We start from the raw sequence: 21162 nt of genomic DNA on the forward strand, positions 1-21162 counted from the left end.
ATCTGCATACATAGACACTCTGGCTTTACTCAAAGTCAGTGGCATGTCGTTAGTAAAAATTTTAAAAAGCAAGGGGCCGAAACAGCTACCCTGGGGAATTGGATTATATTTGAGAGGCTTCCATTAAAGAACACTCTCTGTGTTCTGTTAGACAAGTCACTCTTTATCCACATTATAACAGGGGGTGTAAAGCCATAACACATACGTTTTTCCAGCAGCAGACTATGATCAATAATGTCAAAAGCTGCACTGAAGTCTAACAAGACAGCCCCCACAATAATTTGATCATCAATTTCTCTCAGCCAATCATTAGTCATTTGTGTAAGTGCTGTGCTTGTTGAGTGTCCTTCCATATAAGTGTGCTGAAATTCTGTTGTCAATTTGTTTACTGGGAAATAGCATTGTATCTGGTCATCAAACCCCTACAACTCATCCAGAACGCCGCAGCCCGTCTGGTGTTCAACCTTCCCAAGTTCTCTCACGTCACCCCGCTCCTCCGCTCTCTCCACTGGCTTCCAGTTGAAGCTCGCATCCGCTACAAGACCATGGTGCTTGCCTACGGAGCTGTGAGGGGAACGGCACCTCAGTACCTTCAGGCTCTGATCAGGCCCTACACCCAAACAAGGGCTCTGCGTTCATCCACCTCTGGCCTGCTCGCCTCCCTACCACTGAGGAAGTACAGTTCCCGCTCAGCCCAGTCAAAACTGTTCGCTGCTCTGGCACCCCAATGGTGGAACAAACTCCCTCACGACGCCAGGACAGCGGAGTCAATCACCACCTTCCGGAGACACCTGAAACCCCACCTCTTCAAGGAATACCTAGGATAAAGCAATCCCCCCCCCCCCCCCCCCTTAAAAGATTTAGATGCACTATTGTAAAGTGGCTGTTCCACTGGATGTCATTAGGTGAATGCACCAATTTGTAAGTCGCTCTGGATAAGAGCGTCTGCTAAATGACTTAAATGTAAATGTAAATGGTCAAACACAATTTTTTCCGGAAGTTTACTAAGGGTTGGTAACAGGCTGAGTGGTCGGCTATTTGAGCCAGTAAAGGGGGCTTTACTATTCTTGGTTAGTGGAATGACTTTAGCTTCCCTCCAGGCCTGAGGGCACACGCTCCCTAGTAGGTTTAAATTGAAGATGTGGTAAATAGGAGTGGCAATATCGTCTGCTTTTATCCTCAGTAATTTTCCATCCAGATTGTCAGACCCCAGTGGCTTGTCATTGTTGATAGACAACAACAAAAAAATTCACCTCTTCCACACTGACTTTACGGAATTCAAAAGTACAATTCTTGTCTTTCATAATTTGGTCCGATAGACATGGATGTGTAGTGTCAGCATTTGTTGCTGGCATGTCATCCCTAAGTTTGCTTATCTTGCCAATGAAAAAGTAATTAAAGTAGTTTACAATATCAGTGGGCTTTGTGATGAATGAGCCATCTGATTCAATGAATGAAGAAGCAGAGTTGGCTTTTTTCCCAACATTTCATTTAAGGTGACCCAAAGCTTTTCACTATCATTCTTTATATACTTAATCTTTGTTTCATAGTGTAGTTTCTTTTTCTTTTTCTTTAGTTTAGTCACATTATTTCATGTTTGGGCATCTTTCTGTCAATTTGCAGTCTACAAATAATTTTTGGGAATAATTTGAATCTAGTTTGTTTTAATTTTATATTTAACCTTGTATTTAACTAGGCAAGTCAGTAAAGCAAGTCAGTAAATGGCTTGTTACGTCACTTCCTGTTGAATCTGCAGACGTGTTGCTGTGCGTTTTGTTGCTGTGCGTTTTGCTGCCAACTTTACTTTGCTAGCTGCCAACTTTACGTTTTTTTGTTTTGTTTTTGTTTTTAATTACCGTTTATATTTTTAGTTTTTTTCCATCGCAACTTTTTTCCCTCATTCAACTTTTTCACTCCGGACGCTTTATCTGGACATGGTTCGTCAACACCTTCAACAGCCGAAGCTAAGTAGTAACATTAACATGATGTCTTCTAATTGCAGTCGCTGTACTCATAATATACAGGAGAACGATCGCCTTACGGCGAGAATAGCTGTGCTACAAGCCCAGCTTCAGACGCAATCGTTAGGCAAGGGTAATTTCAGTGTAGGAAAGGACGAAACAGCGTCTGTGCCACCAGTAAGTACAGATAGTAACGTTAGTATAAATCCCCCCGCACAGTCCCCGCAGCCGGACAACTTTCTCATGGCTTCTGGAGGGAAATGCTGTTGGAATGCTCAACCGGTGTCGCTCATTCAGCCGACAGAAACTTTCAACCGGTTCTCCCCATTATGTAGCGAGTCGGAGTCTGAGTCTGAGTCTTCTCTTGTCTCTACTCCTCCCGTTACGGGGTCTGAGACGCCGAAGGCTCCCACCATTAGCTCTGACAAATTGAAAACCCTAGTCATTGGCGACTCCATTACCCGCAGTATTAGACTTAAAGCGAATCACCCAGCGATCATACACTGTTTACCAGGGGGCAGGGCTACCGACGTTAAGGCTAATCTAAAGATGGTGCTGGCTAAAGCTAAATCTGGCGAGTGTAGAGAGTATAGAGATATTGTTATCCACGTCGGCACCAACGATGTTAGGATGAAACAGTCAGAGGTCACCAAGTGCAACATAGCTTCAGCGTGTAAATCAGCTAGAAAGATGTGTCGGCATCGAGTAATTGTCTCTGGCCCCCTCCCAGTTAGGGGGAGTGACGAGCTCTACAGCAGAGTCTCAGCACTCAATCGCTGGTTGAAAACTGTTTTCTGCCCCTCCCAAAAGATAGAATTTGTAGATAATTGGCCCTCTTTCTGGGACTCACCCACAAACAGGACCAAGCCTGACCTGCTGAGGAGTGACGGACTCCATCCTAGCTGGAGGGGTGCTCTCATCTTATCTACCAACATAGACAGGGCTCTAACTCCTCTAGCCCCACAATGAAATAGGGTGCAGGCCAGGCAGCAGGCTGTTAGCCAACCTGCCAGCTTAGTGGAGTCTGCCAATAGCACAGTCAGTGTAGTCAGCTCAGCCATACCCATTGAGACTGTGTCTGTGCCTCGACCTAGGTTGGGCAAAACTAAACATGGCGGTGTTCGCCTTAGCAATCTTATTAGGATAAAGACCTCCTCCATTCCTGCCATCATTGAAAGAGATCGTGATACCTCACATCTCAAAATAGGGTTACTTAATGTTAGATCCCTCACTTCAAAGGCAGTCATAGTCAATAAACTAATCACTGATCATAATCTTGATGTGATTGGCCTGACTGAAACATGGCTTAAGCCTGATGAATTTACTGTGTTAAATGAGGCCTCACCTCCTGGTTACACTAGTGACCATATCCCCCGTGCATCCCGCAAAGGCGGAGGTGTTGCTAACATTTACGATAGCAAATTTCAATTTACAAAAAAAAAAATGGCGTTTTCGTCTTTTGAGCTTCTAGTCATGAAATCTATGCAGCCTACTCAATCACTTTTTATAGCTACTGTTTACAGGCCTCCTGGGCCATATACAGCGTTCCTCTCTGAGTTTCCTGAATTCCTATCAGACCTTGTAGTCATAGCAGATCATATTCTAATTTTTGGTGATTTTAATATTCACATGGAGAAGTCCACAGACCCACTCCAAAAGTCTTTCGGAGCCATTATCGACTCAGTGGGTTTTGTCCAACATGTCTCTGGACCTACTCACTGCCACAGTCATACTCTGGACCTAGTTTTGTCCCATGGAATAAATGTTGTAGATCTTAATGTTTTTCCACATAATCCTGGACTATCGGACCACCATTTTATTACGTTTGCAATCGCAACAAATAATCTGCTCAGACCCCAACCAAGGAGCATCAAAAGTCGTGCTATAAATTCTCAGACAACACAAAAATTCCTTGATGCCCTTCCAGACTCCTTCTGCCTACCCAAGGACGTCAGAGGACAAAAATCAGTTAACCACCTAACTGAGGAACTCAATTTAACCTTGCGCAATACCCTAGATGCAGTTGCACCCCTAAAAACGAAAAACATTTGTCATAAGAAACTAGCTCCCTGGTATACAGAAAATACCCGAGCTTTGAAGCAAGCTTCCAGGAAATTGGAACGGAAATGGCGCCACACCAAACTGGAAGTCTTCCGACTAGCTTGGAAAGACAGTACCGTGCAGTACCGAAGAGCCCTCACTGCTGCTCGCTCATCCTACTTTTCCAACTTAATCGAGGAAAATAAGAACAATCCAAAATTTCTTTTTGATACTGTTGCGAAACTAACTAAAAAGCAGCATTCCCCAAGAGAGGATGGCTTTCACTTCAGCAGTAATAAATTCATGAACTTCTTTGAGGAAAAGATCATGACCATTAGAAAGCAAATTACGGACTCCTCTTTGAATCTGCGTATTCCTCCAGGGCTTAGCTGTCCTGGATCTGCACAGCTCTGCGAGGGCCTGGGATCGGGAGAGACACTTAAGTGTTTTAGTACTATATCTCTTGACACAATGATGAAAATAATCATGGCCTCTAAACCTTCAAGCTGCATACTGGATCCTATTCCTACTAAACTGCTGAAGGAGCTGCTTCCTGTGCTTGGCCCTCCTATGTTGAACATAATAAACAGCTCTCTATCCACCGGATGTGTACCAAACTCACTAAAAGTGGCAGTGATAAAGCCTCTCTTGAAAAAGCCAAACCTTGACCCGGAAAATATAAAAAACTATCGGCCTATATCGAATCTTCCATTCCTCTCAAAGATTTTAGAAAAAGCTGTTGCGCAGCAACTCACTGCCTTTCTGAAGACAAATAATGTATACGAAATGCTTCAGTCTGGTTTTAGACCCCATCATAGCACTGAGACTGCACTTGTGAAGGTGGTAAATGACCTTTTAATGGCGTCAGACCGAGGCTCTGCATCTGTCCTCGTGCTACTAGACCTTAGTGCTGCCTTTGACACCATCGATCACCACATTCTTTTGGAGAGACTGGAAACCCAAATTGGTCTACACGGACAAGTTCTGGCCTGGTTTAGATCTTACCTGTCGGAAAGATATCAGTTTGTCTCTGTGAATGGTCTGTCCTCTGACAAATCAACTGTACATTTCGGTGTTCCTCAAGGTTCCGTTTTAGGACCACTATTGTTTTCACTATATATTTTACCTCTTGGGGATGTTATTCGAAAACATAATGTTAACTTTCACTGCTATGCGGATGACACACAGCTGTACATTTCAATGAAACATGGTGAAGCCCCAAAATTGCCCTCGCTAGAAGCCTGTGTTTCAGACATAAGGAAGTGGATGGCTGAAAACTTTCTACTTTTAAACTCGGACAAAACAGAGATGCTTGTTCTAGGTCCCAAGAAACAAAGAGATCTTCTGTTAAATCTGACAATTCATCTTGATGGTTGTAAAGTCGTCTCAAATAAAACTGTGAAGGACCTCGGCGTTACTCTTGACCCTGATCTCTCTTTTGACGAACATATCAAGACTGTTTCAAGGACAGCTTTTTTCCATCTACGTAACATTGCAAAAATCAGAAATTTTCTGTCCAAAAATGATGCAGAAAAATTAATCCATGCATTTGTTACTTCTAGGTTAGACTACTGCAATGCTCTACTTTCCGGCTACCCGGATAAAGCACTAAATAAACTTCAGTTAGTGCTAAATACGGCTGCTAGAATCCTGACTAGAACCAAGAAATTTGATCATATTACTCCAGTGCTAGCTTCCCTACACTGGCTTCCTGTTAAGGCAAGGGCTGATTTCAAGGTTTTACTGTTAACCTATAAAGCGTTACATGGGCTTGCTCCTACCTATCTTTCCGAGTTGGTCCTGCCGTACATACCAATACGTACGCTACGGTCACAAGACGCAGGCCTCCTAATTGTCCCTAGAATTTCTAAGCAAACAGCGGGAGGCAGGGCTTTCTCCTATAGATCTCCATTTTTATGGAACAGTCTGCCTACCCATGTGAGAGACGCAGACTCGGTCTCAACCTTTAAGTCTTTACTGAAGACTTATTTCTTCAGTAGGTCATATGATTGAGTGTAGCCTGGCCCAGGAGTGTGAAGGTGAACGGAAAGGCTCTGGAGCAACGAACCGCCCTTGCTGTCTCTGCCAGGCCGGTTCCCCTCTCTCCACTGGGATTCTCTGCCTCTAACCCTGTTACAGGGGCTGAGTCACTGGCTTGCTGGTGCTCTTTCATGCCGTCCCTAGGAGGGGTGCGTCACTTGAGTGGGTTGAGTTACTGACGTGATCTTCCTGTCTGGGTTGGCGCCCCCCCTTGGTTTGTGCTGTGGTGGAGACCTTTGTGGGCTATACTCGGCCTTGTCTCAGGATTGTAAGTTGGTGGTTGAGGTTTTCCCTCTAGTGGTGCGGGGGCTGTGCTTTGGCAAAGTGGGTGGGGTTATATCCTTCCTATTTGGCCCTGTCCGGGGGTTTCTTCGGATGGGGCCACAGTGTCTCCTGACCGCTCCTGTCTCAGCCTCCAGTATTTATGCTGCAGTAGTTTGTGTCGGGGGGCTAGGGTCAGTTGGTTACCTGGAGTACTTCTCCTGTCTTATCCAGTGTCCTGTGTGAATTTAAGTATGCTCTCTCTAATTCTCTCGTTCTCTCTTTCTCTCTGAGAACCTGAGCCCTAGGACCATACGTCAGGACTACCGGGCATGATGACACCTTGCTGTCCCCAGTCCGCCTGGCCTTGCTGCTATTCCAGTTTCAACTGTTCTGCCTGTGGTTACGGAACCCCTACCTGTCCCAGACCTGCTGTTTTCAACTCTTAATGATCGGCTATGAAAAGCCAACTGAGATTTATTCCTGATTATTATTTGACCATGCTTGTCATTTATGGAAATTTTGAAAATCTTGGCTCTCTCTAATTTTCTCCTTCTCTCTTTCTTTCTCTCGGAGGACCTGGGCCCTAGGACCATACGTCGGGACTACCGGCCGTGGTGACTCCTTGCTGTCCCCAGTCCGCCTGGCCTTGCTGCTATTCCAGTTTCAACTGTTCTGCCTGCGGTCATGGAACCCCTACCTGTCCCAGACCTGCTGTTTTCAACTCTTAATGATCGGCTATGAAAAGCCAACTGAGATTTATTCCTGATTATTATTTGACCATGCTTGTCATTTATGGAAATTTTGAAAATCTTGGCTCTCTCTAATTTTCTCCTTCTCTCTTTCTTTCTCTCGGAGGACCTGGGCCCTAGGACCATGCGTCGGGACTGCCGCCCGTGGTGACTCCTTGCTGTCCCCAGTCCGCCTGGCCTTGCTGCTATTCCAGTTTCAGCTGTTCTGCCTGCGGTTATGGAACCGCCACCTGTCCCAGACCTGTTGTTTTTCAACTCTTGATGATCGGCTATGAAAAGCCAACTGAAAATTATTCATGATTATTATTTGACCATGCTTGTCACTTATGAACATTTTTGAACATCTTGGCATAGTTCTGTTATAATCTCCACCCGGCACAGCCAGAAGAGGACTGGCCACCCCTCATAGCCTGGTTCCTCTCTAGGTTTCTTCCTAGGTTTTGGCCTTTCTAGGGAGTTTTTCCTAGCCACCGTGCTTCTACACCTGCATTACTAGCTGTTTGGGGTTTTAGGCTGGGTGTCTGTACAGCACTTCGAGATATTAGCTGATGTACGAAGGGCTATATAAAATAAAATTGATTGATTGATTGAGTAAAGAACAAATTCTTATTTACAATGACGTCCTACCCCAGCCAAACCCTCCCCTAACCTGGACGACGCTGGGCCAATTGTGCGCCGCCCTATGGGACTCCCAATCATGGCCGGTTGTGATACAGCCCGGGATCAAACCCGAGTGGGTACTGATGCCTCGAGCGCTGCGATGCAGTGTCTTAAACCGCTGCACCACTTGGGAGGCCATCGCCACAAATACACACGCATGCACACACAGTGATACACACAGACACAGACACACACACACAGACACACACACACAAACACACACAGTGATACACACACACACACACACACACACACACACACACACACACACACACACACACACACACACACACACACACACACACACACACACACACACACACACACACACACACACACTGCTAGTTTCTGGGCCAGTTAATACACTGATGCAGTTTATGAGGAAAGGAAGAGACGGAAGACAAAACAGCGTAATGACCAGAGCAAGACAAGTCATCATCACACCTCTAAAATCATAGATTGGAGGGGTTTTAAAAGGAGAGGAAGAGAGGAGAGCAGAGGAGAGGGAGGGAAGGAGATAAAAGTAGAGGTGCACTGATGGCACTTTGGGGTCTTAAGAAGCCCCACACTCCCCCCTTCCTCACCCCCTGACAGGGAGGTGGCACTTTCTTTCATCCTCCCCTCCTCCCCATCGCCTCCCTCTCTTCCCCTCCTTTCTTTTCCCAGGGGAGAGCAGCAGCACTATTGTGTCTGTTCATGACCCCCCCCCCCCCCCCCCCCGCCCCACCCCACTCTCTGTCACACACACTTCAGTCTTGTATTTAGGAGCCTCTACACCCCCCACGTCAAACAGCGCTTAGAAATATGCTTTTCCACTGTCCTCACCTCACACCCCAGAGTAGAGGTGCAGCCAATCAATAGTAGCGACTTGAATACTGACGGACCTTCATAAAACCCTCTCTATGGTAGATGTGAAAATCACAGTTAGTTAAAACATGGGTAGCACTCTTAATGCTTCGCTACCATTACATTCATAAGGAAGTCAAATGTATGTTCTGTTGTTGGTCCTCTGTGCCACATAAACTGTAAGGAATTAGTGTTGAAAAGTGTTATTATGGTAAACCCATTTAAATATCCCCCCATGAGCATTCTAAAATGCCAACTAAGAGGCTGCTAGAAAAAGAGACATGAAGAGGAACTATGTGGCTTATGCTCGTTTCTTGACCGCAGCCTCTGATCACAGTGTTTTGGCTAGACGGCTAGTAGTGTGCCCACAGAGATTTCCCAAAAACGAGGCGCAACATCGCGATACTTCCAGGAAGGCGTCGTAAAGCAGACTCGACTGACCAGACCGGGGTTTGGGGTTTGGCAAGTCAATTGGGAGAAGTGACAAATGTGTCCTTAGTTGTTCATTTTCTCAAATTCTAAAAGGCAAAACCTTGATTCAAAGCCAATGTGTTAAGTAGCTGAACTGGTCATTACTACAACTTCGTAAAAGTGACAAACTGACACGTTTTCATTTCTGTCAAAAACAGCTTTATATCATAAAAAGTGCCTTTCGTTTGACGGCCTGCACATGCGCAGTTCGTCGCGACACGACCGTTAGAGCCGATGAAGTGTTTCTGCCAGCTAATATCGCCATGACACCGCCTACAAGTGTGATCGGGGATTTCTATTGGAGAAGCAGATTCTGCATATCTTCATACTGTACTGCCTTTGCTATGACAGGTTCTGTTTTATACTAGAGCTGCTTTCTTGGTCAGGGCCCGTATGCAGATAGTGTCTTAGAATAGTGCTGATCTAGAATCAGTTTAGCCTTTTAGATCATTATGAATCGAATCAAATCAATTGTTATTTGTCACAGGCACCAAATACAACAGGTGGAGACCTTACTGTGAAATCCTTACTTACAAGCCCTTAACCAACAAGGCAGTTCAAGAAATAGAGTTAAAAAAAAAAAAGGACTAAATAAACTACAGTAAAAAATGTAATGAAAAGTAACACAATAAAATAACAATAACAAGGCTATATACAGGGAGTACCGGTTAGTCGAGGCCATTTGTACATGTAGGTAAGGGCAAAGTGACTATTTAGATAATAAGATACTAGATGATTAGCAGCGAGTAGCAGCAGTGTAAAAACAAAAGGGGGGGGGGGGGGGGGGGGGGGTCAATGTAAACAGTCCAATGGCCATTTGATTAATTGTTCAGCAGTCTTATAGTTTCGGGGTAGAAGCTGTTAAGGAGCCTTTTGGACCTAGACTTGGCGCTCCGGTATGCTTGCCGTGCGATAGCAGAGAGAACAGTCTATGACTGAATACGATTATATGGACAGATCCTAGATCAGCCATCCTACTCTAAGATGCTTAGTGGATATGGACCCAGGTGTCCCTTGGAAAAGAGTTATCCAATGCCCTCAATGGGACATCCTGGTTTAAATAAAGGCTAAGAATGCAGCATATAGATGAGAGTAGGCCGGGCCAGGGTGGGATCTCTGTCCTGTGAGTGTTCTCACATAACAACCACAGAGACCAGGCACTTTCATTGACCCTCTAAAGAGCAGAGGGGAGGAGGAAAAGAGCATTAGAGGCTTTAGCCCTGAGGTGTGTGTGTGTGTGTGGGGGGGGGGTTGGTTCTTTTATCCTTGTGGGGACCTAAAATCCCCCAAAAGTCCCCACAAGGATAGTAAAACAAGGAAAATTCTCCCTCCCTAGAATTATAGTTAGGTTAAGAATTAGGGTAAGGGGCTAGTGGTTAGGTTTAGGGTTAGGAGTTAGGTTTAGGGTTAGAATTATGGTTAGGGTAAGAATTAGGGTTAGGGTTAGGGTAAGGGGCTAGTGGTTAGGTTTAGGGTTAGGAGTTAGGTTTAGGGTTAGAATTAGGGTTAGGGTAAGAATTAGGGTTAGGGTTAGGGTAAGGGGCTAGTGGTTAGGTTTAGGGTTAGGTTTAAGGTTAGAGGTTAGGATTTTTAAGGGAAATACATTTTAGGTCCCCACAAGAATAGAAGAACATGTGTGTGTGTGTGTGTGTGTGTGTGTGTGTGTGTGTGTGTGTGTGTGTGTGTGTGTGTGTGTGTGTGTGGTGTGTGTGTGTGGTGTGTATGTTTGTGTTTCTTTAGACACTCAGTAAACCAGTGCTATCTGACTGGTGGTGTGGGAGGGAGAAGTTCAGAAGAGCAAACACAAACATTATCCATCTACAGGGGGAGAGCAGGGCCTACATTACACACATACACACACAGACCTCCCACAAGGTTCATTTCAAGACAAGAGGTCAAAGGGTGAGTCCAGATAACAATGTTTGGGCAGAGCTTTGATGGGACCCCAAAACCCCTCCACACACACACACACACACACACACACACACACACACACACACACACACACACACACACACACACACACACACACACACACACACACGCACACGCACGTGCGCTCTGCTGTCCTGTCGGCTCAGTGGATACAAAAGGCCTCTTCCAGGGGTCATGGGTAGAAGGTCAAGGGTCAGAGAGATAGCCAGTGGTTGTTCTCTCAGGACTGGCCCACATACCACCAACCCATTCTCCTCTAACCTCTAACCTCTAACCCCTGCACGCTCGCTGACACTCACACACAGTCCTAACCTCTCACTACAGGACCACATTACCGGCACAGCCAGATGCATTCAGAGCTGCTCCCTCTGTGTGTTTCTTTGTGTGTGTGTATTGGTGTGTGTGTGTATGTGTGTGTGTGTGTGTGTGTGTTTCTTTGTGTGTATGTGTTTCTTTGTGTGTGTGCGTGTGTTTCTTTGTGTGTTTGTGTGTGCACGTGCGCGTGTGTTTTTTTTGTTGTTGAGCGAGAGAGGTGTCAGCAGTGTGAATGGCGAATGTGGCAGCAGGCAGTTCTTTGAAACGGAGCTGAATGCTCTGAAGCCAACTCCTCAGTGCGATGGGAATGGGAGTCCAGTTTAGCAGATGCTACAACTTTACTGATCAATGACTGTAAATAAACACTGTCTTTCACCATCTCCTCAATAGCTACATGGATCAATGTGCCTATCCAGGGACACAAGCTGCCCGGGGTGGGTATGGATATGGAATAGGGAATACAAGACAAGGAATTTGGGATAGAGGGCTGGAATACGAGATTCTGTTCCCGGGCTCTCTCTGAGCTACCTGTTTGTATCTTGAAAGAAATCAAACCGTAATGATACTTACTATGACATGGAATCTTTGCTACAGCTCATTAGTCCTAGAATGGTACATTGCTTCCTTGCTATCTCCCTCTCTCAGACTCAAACTTTCCCTGGTCTTTCTTCCCCCTCGTTCTCTCCTTTCTTACCAACTGTCTTCTTGCTCTCTTTTCGCTGCCGCTTCTCTCCCCGTCCTCTCTCTTCCCTTTCGTACCATCTTGCCCCCTCCCTCCATTTTCCTACTCTCTCTCTCTCTCTCTCTCCCTCCCATCCCCCGATGAGGGTTTGTAATCTCACTCTAGTGTAAATAGGACTCGTTGCGCCTCAGTGACACTCATACAATAGGCCTGCAAAATACATAATGACTGCTAGACTATTACAAATCTACCACTATCTCACAAAAGCTCTGTCTCATCCTGCGCTCTTAAAATTAATGGTGACTCGAGGAACCCTGGAGTTCATCAAGGATCCATTGCTAGTCAATGGTTCATATTGACATCTTCAGTTAGTTGAGGGGTTCATGAAGGAACCTTTAATAGTTCAATGTAGCAACCGGTTCCTGGAGGAACCCTGGAGTGGAGGCGTGGCTTCGTAGGGGCGTAGTTTTAAGATCGGTTTTGTTTTCACCACCCGTGAGAGTAAATGTCCTTCCTGTTCATGTGTTCTGTTGTATTGTTATCACATGTTAAGATTGAACACTGACTGTTGTGTAGCTTCAGTGAGGCTAACAGAGGTGTATGAGTACCTCAGGAGCCTATTCAAATCCCAATGTATGAATAGTCACCCCTTTAGCACACACTTTATTTGGATAGTCTGGACTGTCTATCTGTAGATGCTCTACCGATGGTCATATTATCAACAAACTATCTGTTTATAAGCAACTGTTTGCTATGGTTAGGGTTAAGTTTAGAATAAGGGTTAGGGTAAAGGTTAGGGTAAGGGTTAGAGTTAGGGTTAGTAGATAGTTGAAATGTTACTGATAGTCTGTGGAGCATCTACAGATGGACTATCCACGTAAAGTGTTACCCCACTTTATGACTATATGTCATCAGACATGTTAATATTATTAATATTATATTAGAATATGTCAAATGGATTTGATTTCTTTTTTAGTTCACCTTTATTTAACCAGGTAGGCCAGTTGAGAACAAGTTCTCATTTACAACTGCGACCTGGCCAAGATAAAGCAAAGCAGTGCGACAAAAACAACAACACAGAGTTACACGTGGGATAAACAAACGTACAGTCAATAACACAATAGAAAAACAAAAACAATATGGGGATGAGGTAGTTGGTTGGATGGGCTATTTACAGATGGGCTGTGCACAGCTGCAGCGATCGGTAAGCTGCTCTGACAGCTGACGCTTAAAGTTAGTGAGGGAGATATAAGTCTTCAACTTCAGTGATTTTTTCAATTCGTTCCAGTCATTGGCAGCAGAGAACTGGAAGGAAAGGCGGCCAAAGGAAGTGTTGGCTTTGGGGATGACCAGTGAAATATACCTGCTGGAGCGTGTGCTACGGGTGGGTGTTGCTATGGTGACCAGTGAGCTGAGATAAGGCGGAGCTTTACCTAGCAAAGACTTATAGAATACCTGGAGCCAGTGGGTCTGGCGACGAATATGTAGCGAGGACCAGCCAATGAGAGCATACAGGTCACAGTGGTGGGTAGTATATGGGGCTTTGGTGACAAAACGGATGGCACTGTGATAGACTGCATCCAATTTGCTGAGTAGAGTGTTGGAGGCTATGTGTTGGAGGCTAAAATGAGGGCTCTGCCGAGTGGCACAACACTCTAAAGGCACTGCATCGAAGTGCTAGAGGCATTACTACAGACCCGGGTTAATTCCCTGGCTGTGACACAACCGGCCGTGGCCGGGAGTCTCATAGTACGGCACACAATTGGCCCAGCGTAGTCTGGGTTGCTGAGGGTTTTGCCAGTGGGGCTTTACTTAGCTCATCGCACTCTAGTGGGCCGGGTGCCTGCGTGCTGACCCCGGTCGCCAGTTGAACAGTGTTTCCTCCGACACATTGGTGCGGCTGGCTTCCAGGTTAAGCTGGCGGGTTTGAATTAAGGAGCGCGGTTAGGCGGGTCATGTTTAGGAGGACACATGACTCCACCTTCGCCTCTCCCAAGCCTGTTGGGGAGTTTCAGTGATGAGACAAGATAAAAAGTTGGGGAGTAATAATAATATGTAAAATGCTATCAATATTCAAGGTCATTTTTAATTTGCTGTGTACAAACTTAACACGAACCGTAATGACATTTACACTAACGGTGTCCAAAAATAATAAGCCACAAGTCCAATCTGAAAGGATCTACAATATATTATTAAAAAGGTTCAAAATGTAACCCTTCCCATCACAAAAAGGTTCCGGTTTTAACCTTTACACACGGGTCCCCGAAGACCCTTTTCCGAGGGGTTCATCAAGGAAACTTTTTGAACTAGAAAGGTTCCGCTGGTGTGGCGACCCAAAAGGTTCTTCCAGACACCTTTCCTTCTCAGTGTAGGCTGTCTGCGACACAGCCCATAGTAAAGTGAGGTTTAAAAAACAAACAAATAGACAAAACCATCAAACACAACCCAGTCTTTACCGGGACCCGAGAGGGTAGCCATAATCCATCAGAAAAGTGTGTCCACTCCAGACTGACCATTTTGGAATGACCGATAAATACCAACAACAAACACTAGAACAAACACCGATGATGTACTGATCTAAGCACAGAAACATTACTTGTTAAATCTCTCGAGGATTCAAAGCATCCTACTTTCTTTGGCACCTAATATTCTCATGTAACTGGATGGTTCCCTTCCTAGCATGATGAAAACAGACCTCATCTCCCTGTTACTGTATTGATTCTGTTTCTGGCAGCAACAGCTCTGTCCATAGAACAATGATGGAGATACAGGACTCTGGCCTTGAGAACAGTCTAGGAGATTAACAAGGACCTTGTGTATTGGGAGTCAGAGAAGACCCGCATTTGTAACGCGAGTCGACGTGTTCAACATAAACACTAATAATAGATCAAGTCAACTTACCTGTGAATTAAACTGATAATGCTGGTATAAAAAAAAATACAATAGCGACTTGTTGCGATAGCATTAAATTATTAGGTCCATATCTCTGCGAGTAGCCGTACGCGCGGCGGTCACAGATCAGTACGGTGGTCGTCTGGTCAGTAAACCAAGTACCGGGCAAGAGAAATCTGGTCAGCGAGATAAACTACGAGGGAAACTGGGTGACGCTTCTCATCCCCTGATCCCCTGAATGAAATGTTCATACCCCTTTCACACGGACAGTGGTATCTTCCAAGACAGGAGCCATTCGTAATCTGGACTAAACCACTTTGAATCAAGTAAGATTTTTTGAAGGCAAGATTTCAGTCTAATATTTGCACAGAACGATTCACGGAAGTAGTCTACAACGAACTCAACGCATGCACCATATACTAATTTACAATATATAGGCTACATATACGCCTATGTTATATGCTATGGGTACTTGTTGACCAACGTTTATTGGTAGATATTCAATAAGAAGCTAATTATAGGCTACATTTTGGAAAATTATGAGGTAGGCTAACCTATGCAATAGCCTAGCCCATGTTACTGCCATAGTCAGAGGTGAAGGGTAGATGCAAAACATATGGGTACCATAATAATGCTTAGTCTACCTCTCACTCACCTGTTGTAAGTAATAGGTGGTATTTTCTCTATGTGATGCGATCCCTCCATCTGCTGGATGTCAGTCGGAACTACAAGCACCCCCTCATACATGTAGGCCCACATAGGCTTTAACAGCACATGGCATGTGCGTTCTGCAATCGAATATAACTATTTCTATTCAATAAAGGCCAATAAAATAAAACAGCTAAATGAAATGTTTTGAATCTCGATCAAACCGTGTTTGCGTTGTTTTTTCACCATTTTCATTTTAAACAGAATTGATGGTCCAATGCAGCCATTTCTATCTCAATATCAAATCATTTCTGGGTAACAATTAAGTACCTTACTGGGATTGTTTTGAATTATAATGGTCAAAAATAAACAAAAATAGCTACTTGGCAAAATGCAATTTCTCAAGCAAGAATTTTGCTAGGACTGTCATGGAGTGGTCTGAGAGGGGCCTAATGGGAGGGATGTGTAACCTGAAAACTAGCTGTTATAGGCAGAGAGGAGGGCAAACTCTCTTTGTTATTGGTCTATTAACATATTAAAAACAAAAAACTACTTTTTTTAGTGAGAACTAGACATTGGAAAATTCATGAGCAACACAATGCGTGAACTAAACTCTCATTTTCATATGGTGAAACTGTTCCTTTCCCCCCCAACTAATAGTCAAATCAAAGTGTAAAAGCAGGTGAACTGGTTCTACTCTTTTTGGCAATTTTCTGGTGTTTTGTGGTGTAAAACTGAGTGGGTCGAGCATAACACATCAACCCTCTTACCCATAGATAGACAGACTAGAAATGTTTCAACATAAAACATTTTTTGAATCTTGTGTAGCAGTAGCACATGGGGAAGTGTGATACTTACTCCTCAGCCTAAAGTGTCCCCATTTGTGCCAGCAAATAGCTAGCTTTGCACATGGCGCTGACTGCTAAGATGCTTCAGCAGAGCAGTCATATGTGATAACAAGGCAGAGGTCCAGAGTTTGCGCCAGGTATGGGTCAAATTTGGAGGAAATGGTACTCGCTAAGCAAGCAGCACAATGTCCTTCAGGGTGGTGCCTAGTGACTCAAAACTAAAGTTGTGCTCAGTTCAAAACTGGGGGCGCTGTTGAGTAAATTTGAGAAGTGAATGTAGCACATGGGGGTGTGTGAAATGTTGTCCTCAGCCTGAAGTGTCCCCACTTGCGCCAGCAGATACCTATAAACCTCAATCCTATAGAAAATCTGTGGGCAGAACTGAAAAAGCGTGTACGAGCAAGAAGGCCTACAAACCTGACTCAGTTACACCAGCTCTGTCAGAAGGAATGGGCCAAAATTCACCCAACTTATTGTGGGAAACTTGTGGAACTTGTGAAAAATATATGGGGGATTGGAAGTGATGCAGACAATTACATTGATAGAAGCCACAATCTGTCTGCAATATTAAAGCTGATCTACCCCCTAAAAATGTTATACAAATAAAAAGAAATACCTAAATATTTCAAGCAGATCACCATAGTCCCTGTGCCCAAGAATGCCAAGGTAACCTGTCTAAATGTGTCACGAGAATTTTCAATCCCAATGATGATAACTAAACAATTATTTAAGCTTTGACCAATCCCCGAGGTTTGTAAGACCCTGGGTTTAATAATAATTAGTCAAAGACTCAGCTTCTGCAAAAGGTCCGTAAGGTTTATTCAGAGAACGTTCTAAAGTCCAGAATGCAAAGACATGTCATTTTATAACTCCCACCCCCACCTACTTACACGCACACACAGACACACAAATAGTAGGTAGGCTGTGTCTTTCCCCCACAGTCCACATTCCTTGTTCATCACTACCAAGCTGGCAGTTCCATGCCGTTCCCTCCCTCCCTAGATTAGAGTGACCTTGGAAGGAGCCTCTTTTCTGTTGTCCTTTGTTCTCTCAACTCTCACACCACTACACAGCAACACAATGGTCTAGTCACACATATTATGGAATTATGACTACTAACACATTTCATACAATTATATGATTTCAGGGTGGAATCCTTTAGTCATTACTTTAAACATATAAATTCCCTTATCAAAATGACTATCGCCCTCGTAGCACTCACATCTGTAGCTATGAAAAGCTTTGAAAGGCTTTGTTCCACCGGAACAAGAGAAATACTTATGTGAGAATGCTGTTCATTGACTACAGCTCAGCGTTCAACACCATAGTGCCCTCGAAGCTCATCACTAAGCTAAGGACCCTGGGACTGGACACCTCCCTCTGCAACTGAATCCTGGAATTCCTGACGGGCCCCAGGTGCTGAGGGTAGGCAACAACACATTTAACCCGCAGACGTGGAAAAGTCTGCTGTTCTGCGCTTGAGCAAGGCAGTTAAACCCCAACAACAACTGCTCCCCGGGCGCCGATGACGTGGATGTCGATTAAGGCCCCCTACACCTGTCTCATTCAGAGAGGTTGGATTAAATGCGGACGACACATTTTGGTTGAATGCATTCAGCTGTGCAACTGACTAGGTATCCCATTTCCCTTTCCCTCAACATAGGGGCCCCTCAGGGTTGCGTGCTTAATACCCACCTGTACTCCCTCTTCACCCACAACTGCGTGGCCGCTTCCAACTCATACACTATCATTAAGTTTGCAGACGACATGGCGGTGGTAGGCCTGAAAACCGACAAAGATGAGACGGGCTGTAGTGGAGCCGGTCGAGAGCATCAAGTTCCTCTTTGTCAACATCACTAAGGATCTAAGTTTTGTGTTTTGTTTCGTTTTGTAGCCTCAATAATTCCCACTAAGATGGAATTGACTCAGTTCTGCTGCCTCAGTTCCAAACTGTTTGGCCAACCTAACAGATGGAATATACCCCACTATTTGGCATGCTCAGGAAATAATAACATGGGCCTAATCGATTGACGCAGGGTTGGGGGGTCACATTGTTCCCTTCCAGTTGTTGCCCCATAGAAGCAGCTATTGAACAACACGTCAACCATGCAGAAGTTTACTCCCACTGAATGTTCCCTCACTCAGACCGAACATACAGTGCTACACTTTTGAACTGTAAAATAATTATATGGGAAATAGTCTCAAAGTTAAATGTCAAATAAGTGCACACCTTATTTTTTTCAAAGGCCTATTGCCCAAAACTTATTCAGGGGAGAGCTATTGACTTCCGACAGGTCATGTCTCTCCTACGCAACGCTCATCATTCAATTGACCTGTCTTGCAGGTTGTGAAACTCATATTAAAATGTGTATTTTCCAAAGCATCCGCCATAAAAAAAGTAAACTTTATATTTCCTAATTTATGACATCACTGCGCGTTCGTATTAATTTCCATGAAATGGCCATAATTACTAGCTAAATACATTATTACAATGTTGTGACAGTGATTTCACATTAACATTTGAATATTCCCAAGCATCCGCCTTGTCACGCCCTGACCAAAGAGAGCCTTGTTATTCTCTATTTTGGTTAGGTCGGGGTGTGACCAGGGGGGGTGTTCCTATCTAGGTTAATTGTTTCTATGTTGGCCTGGTATGGTTCCCAATCAGAGGCAGCTGTTTATCGTTGTCTCTGATTGGGGATCATATTTAGGCAGCCATTCCCCACTGGTTTTTGTGGGATCTTGTTTCTGTGTAGTTGCCTGTGAGCACTGCTTGAGTTTTTGTGAGTTTCATTTGATTAAACATGTGGAACTCTACGTACGCTGCGCCTTGGTCCGTTAATTCATTAGACAATCGTGACAATACTAAAAGAGTGTATGTGAACTTCTGACCCACTGGGAATGTGATGAAAGAAATATAAACTGAAATAAATAATTCTCTCTACTATTATTCGGACATTTCACTTTCTTAAAATAAAGTGGTGATCCTAACTGACCTAAAACAGGGAATTTTTACTAGGATTAAATGTCAGGAATTGTGAAAACCTGAGTTTAAATGTATTTGGCTCAGGTGTATGTAAACTTCCGACTTCAACTGTATTATAATCTGATGATCCCATATATCCATTGGAAACATAATAAAAAACAGTTGTCTGTCCAGAGCTCACTGACAAGGGAAACTCGGGGGGCCTGGAATAGGCTATTTTATGCAATGTTGCTATTTTATGCAATGTTGCAAGTTCGCTAGCAACAGCTCAAGTCAAGGCAGATAGAAAGGGAGGTAGACAGGCGGAGTAGAGAGTCGAATGTGATCAAAGAGCCACATTCTCATCAGGATATTGTCTGCTGTTTTTATTAGATGGCTTTTTTGCTTGGTTGACATGGAAGCCATAGGCCATCTCTGAGATCGATATAAACGGTATTCGGATAGGATTAGTTTTACTGAGGGAAGTCGGGCACAAAACACAACGTCTGTAATGTTAGTCCCGTTGAAATCTTTTTGAGAGAAATGTCTTGAGTTTTACAGGTGTGGCTCGTGGTTTGAGCATGAAAACAATAACTGATTCAATACATTGAACTAAGTGCTGCGCATAGCCCATATATGAAGGGCTTACATGTATCAACGTTCACAGTGAATGCTTTTGTTGATACGTTATGTGCGAATGAATTGAAAATCGCCAAATGCATCATAAAACAATATTTCGCCTATTTAATGCAACCTTTGCTGTTAATTGTCACGCCTGCTCCCGCTCTTCCCCCCTAGGCTGCCCTGCATTACGCACTTCTGCCGCCATCATTTACGCACACCTGCCTTCCCTCGTCACACGCTTCAGCGATATTGGACTCACTCAATCACCTGTTTATTACCTCCCCTATATTTGTCAGTTCCCCAGCTCTGTTCCCCGCTGCTGCATTGTTTGTCATATGTCCGTGTTACCCGTGTGCTGACGCTGTTCCTGTCTTGTTCTATGTCTTTTCCCGAATAAATGTCTGACTCCCTGTACCTGCTTCTGCTGTCCGGCGTCGGTCCTTACATTCATAGACCGCAGAGCAGCATACTGCGCATACTGAGCTAAACGTTTAAAATGACAAGTAAAAATCAAGAGCAAGTGCGCTCTTTAGCTCACATCTCAAGGCTAGGGGGGCATTTAGGACATCTTCTACTGCGGATCGATAAAATAACCCAATGATTATGATCACACTTCCTCGATTCAAATATTATGAAGACGCTATACCAAAGAGGGTTTGGTATGGTTTAGAGAGACTGGAGTTCTCTAGTAATACTAGTCCCGTGCGAATAGGGTTCAAGCGCTCTTTTCTTTAGCCGCCCATGGACCACCGTGTATCACTGTGTCCATATGGCAGAGGGTGGTTCCCTCGCCTTAGCTGAATTTGAACTTTTAGATATTTTTACGTTTAACATCTTTTTAAACGTTTTATTATTATTGAAATGAAATTGTTCCACGAAAATGGCAATATAAAAATAATCATAACTGCCACGCAGATCAGTAGAAATTACAGGCAAAATTGTAAGCTTCCCCAAAATTGAAACTCACGAGCTGCCTATGTTCTTTACTATAACACCCGCGTGCACACAGGAGATTCCCGTGAAAAAACGTGCCCGCCTATGAAAACCAAAGGCCCGTCTAACGGACTCGTTCTGGCGCCGGCCATGGTTTAATTTAGATATTGGTTTTAGTTCATAAACCATTTGTTTGTTGCGCCGTGTATATTTAGGCTACTCTTTCTGATCATCCCGGTCGTCATTAAATTGTACCAATACAAATGTTTTGATAATTAGATCGCCCTTT

The 21162-nt window shown here is 44.3% G+C and overlaps 1 protein-coding gene and 1 long non-coding RNA gene across 3 annotated transcripts in view; one reads left to right on the forward strand and one right to left on the reverse strand.

Annotated features, from left to right (window-relative positions):
- LOC139530635 (protein GREB1-like) overlaps positions 1-15103 on the reverse strand; it is a 62357-nt gene extending 47254 nt beyond the window's left edge. For both annotated transcript variants that reach the window (XM_071327218.1, XM_071327216.1), the window contains exon 1: positions 14865-15103. The gene's annotated coding sequence lies outside the window, so the exon portion shown is untranslated. The remainder of the gene's footprint in view (positions 1-14864) is intronic.
- Positions 1732-7355, forward strand: LOC139530634 (uncharacterized). Its single transcript, XR_011666087.1, has 2 exons — positions 1732-6309; positions 6597-7355. It is a non-coding gene; the product is annotated as an uncharacterized lncRNA (long non-coding RNA).
- Positions 15104-21162: the final 6059 nt, after the last annotated feature.

This window comes from Salvelinus alpinus, chromosome 9, assembly GCF_045679555.1.
Source record: "Salvelinus alpinus chromosome 9, SLU_Salpinus.1, whole genome shotgun sequence".
Classification (NCBI taxonomy): domain Eukaryota; kingdom Metazoa; phylum Chordata; class Actinopteri; order Salmoniformes; family Salmonidae; genus Salvelinus; species Salvelinus alpinus.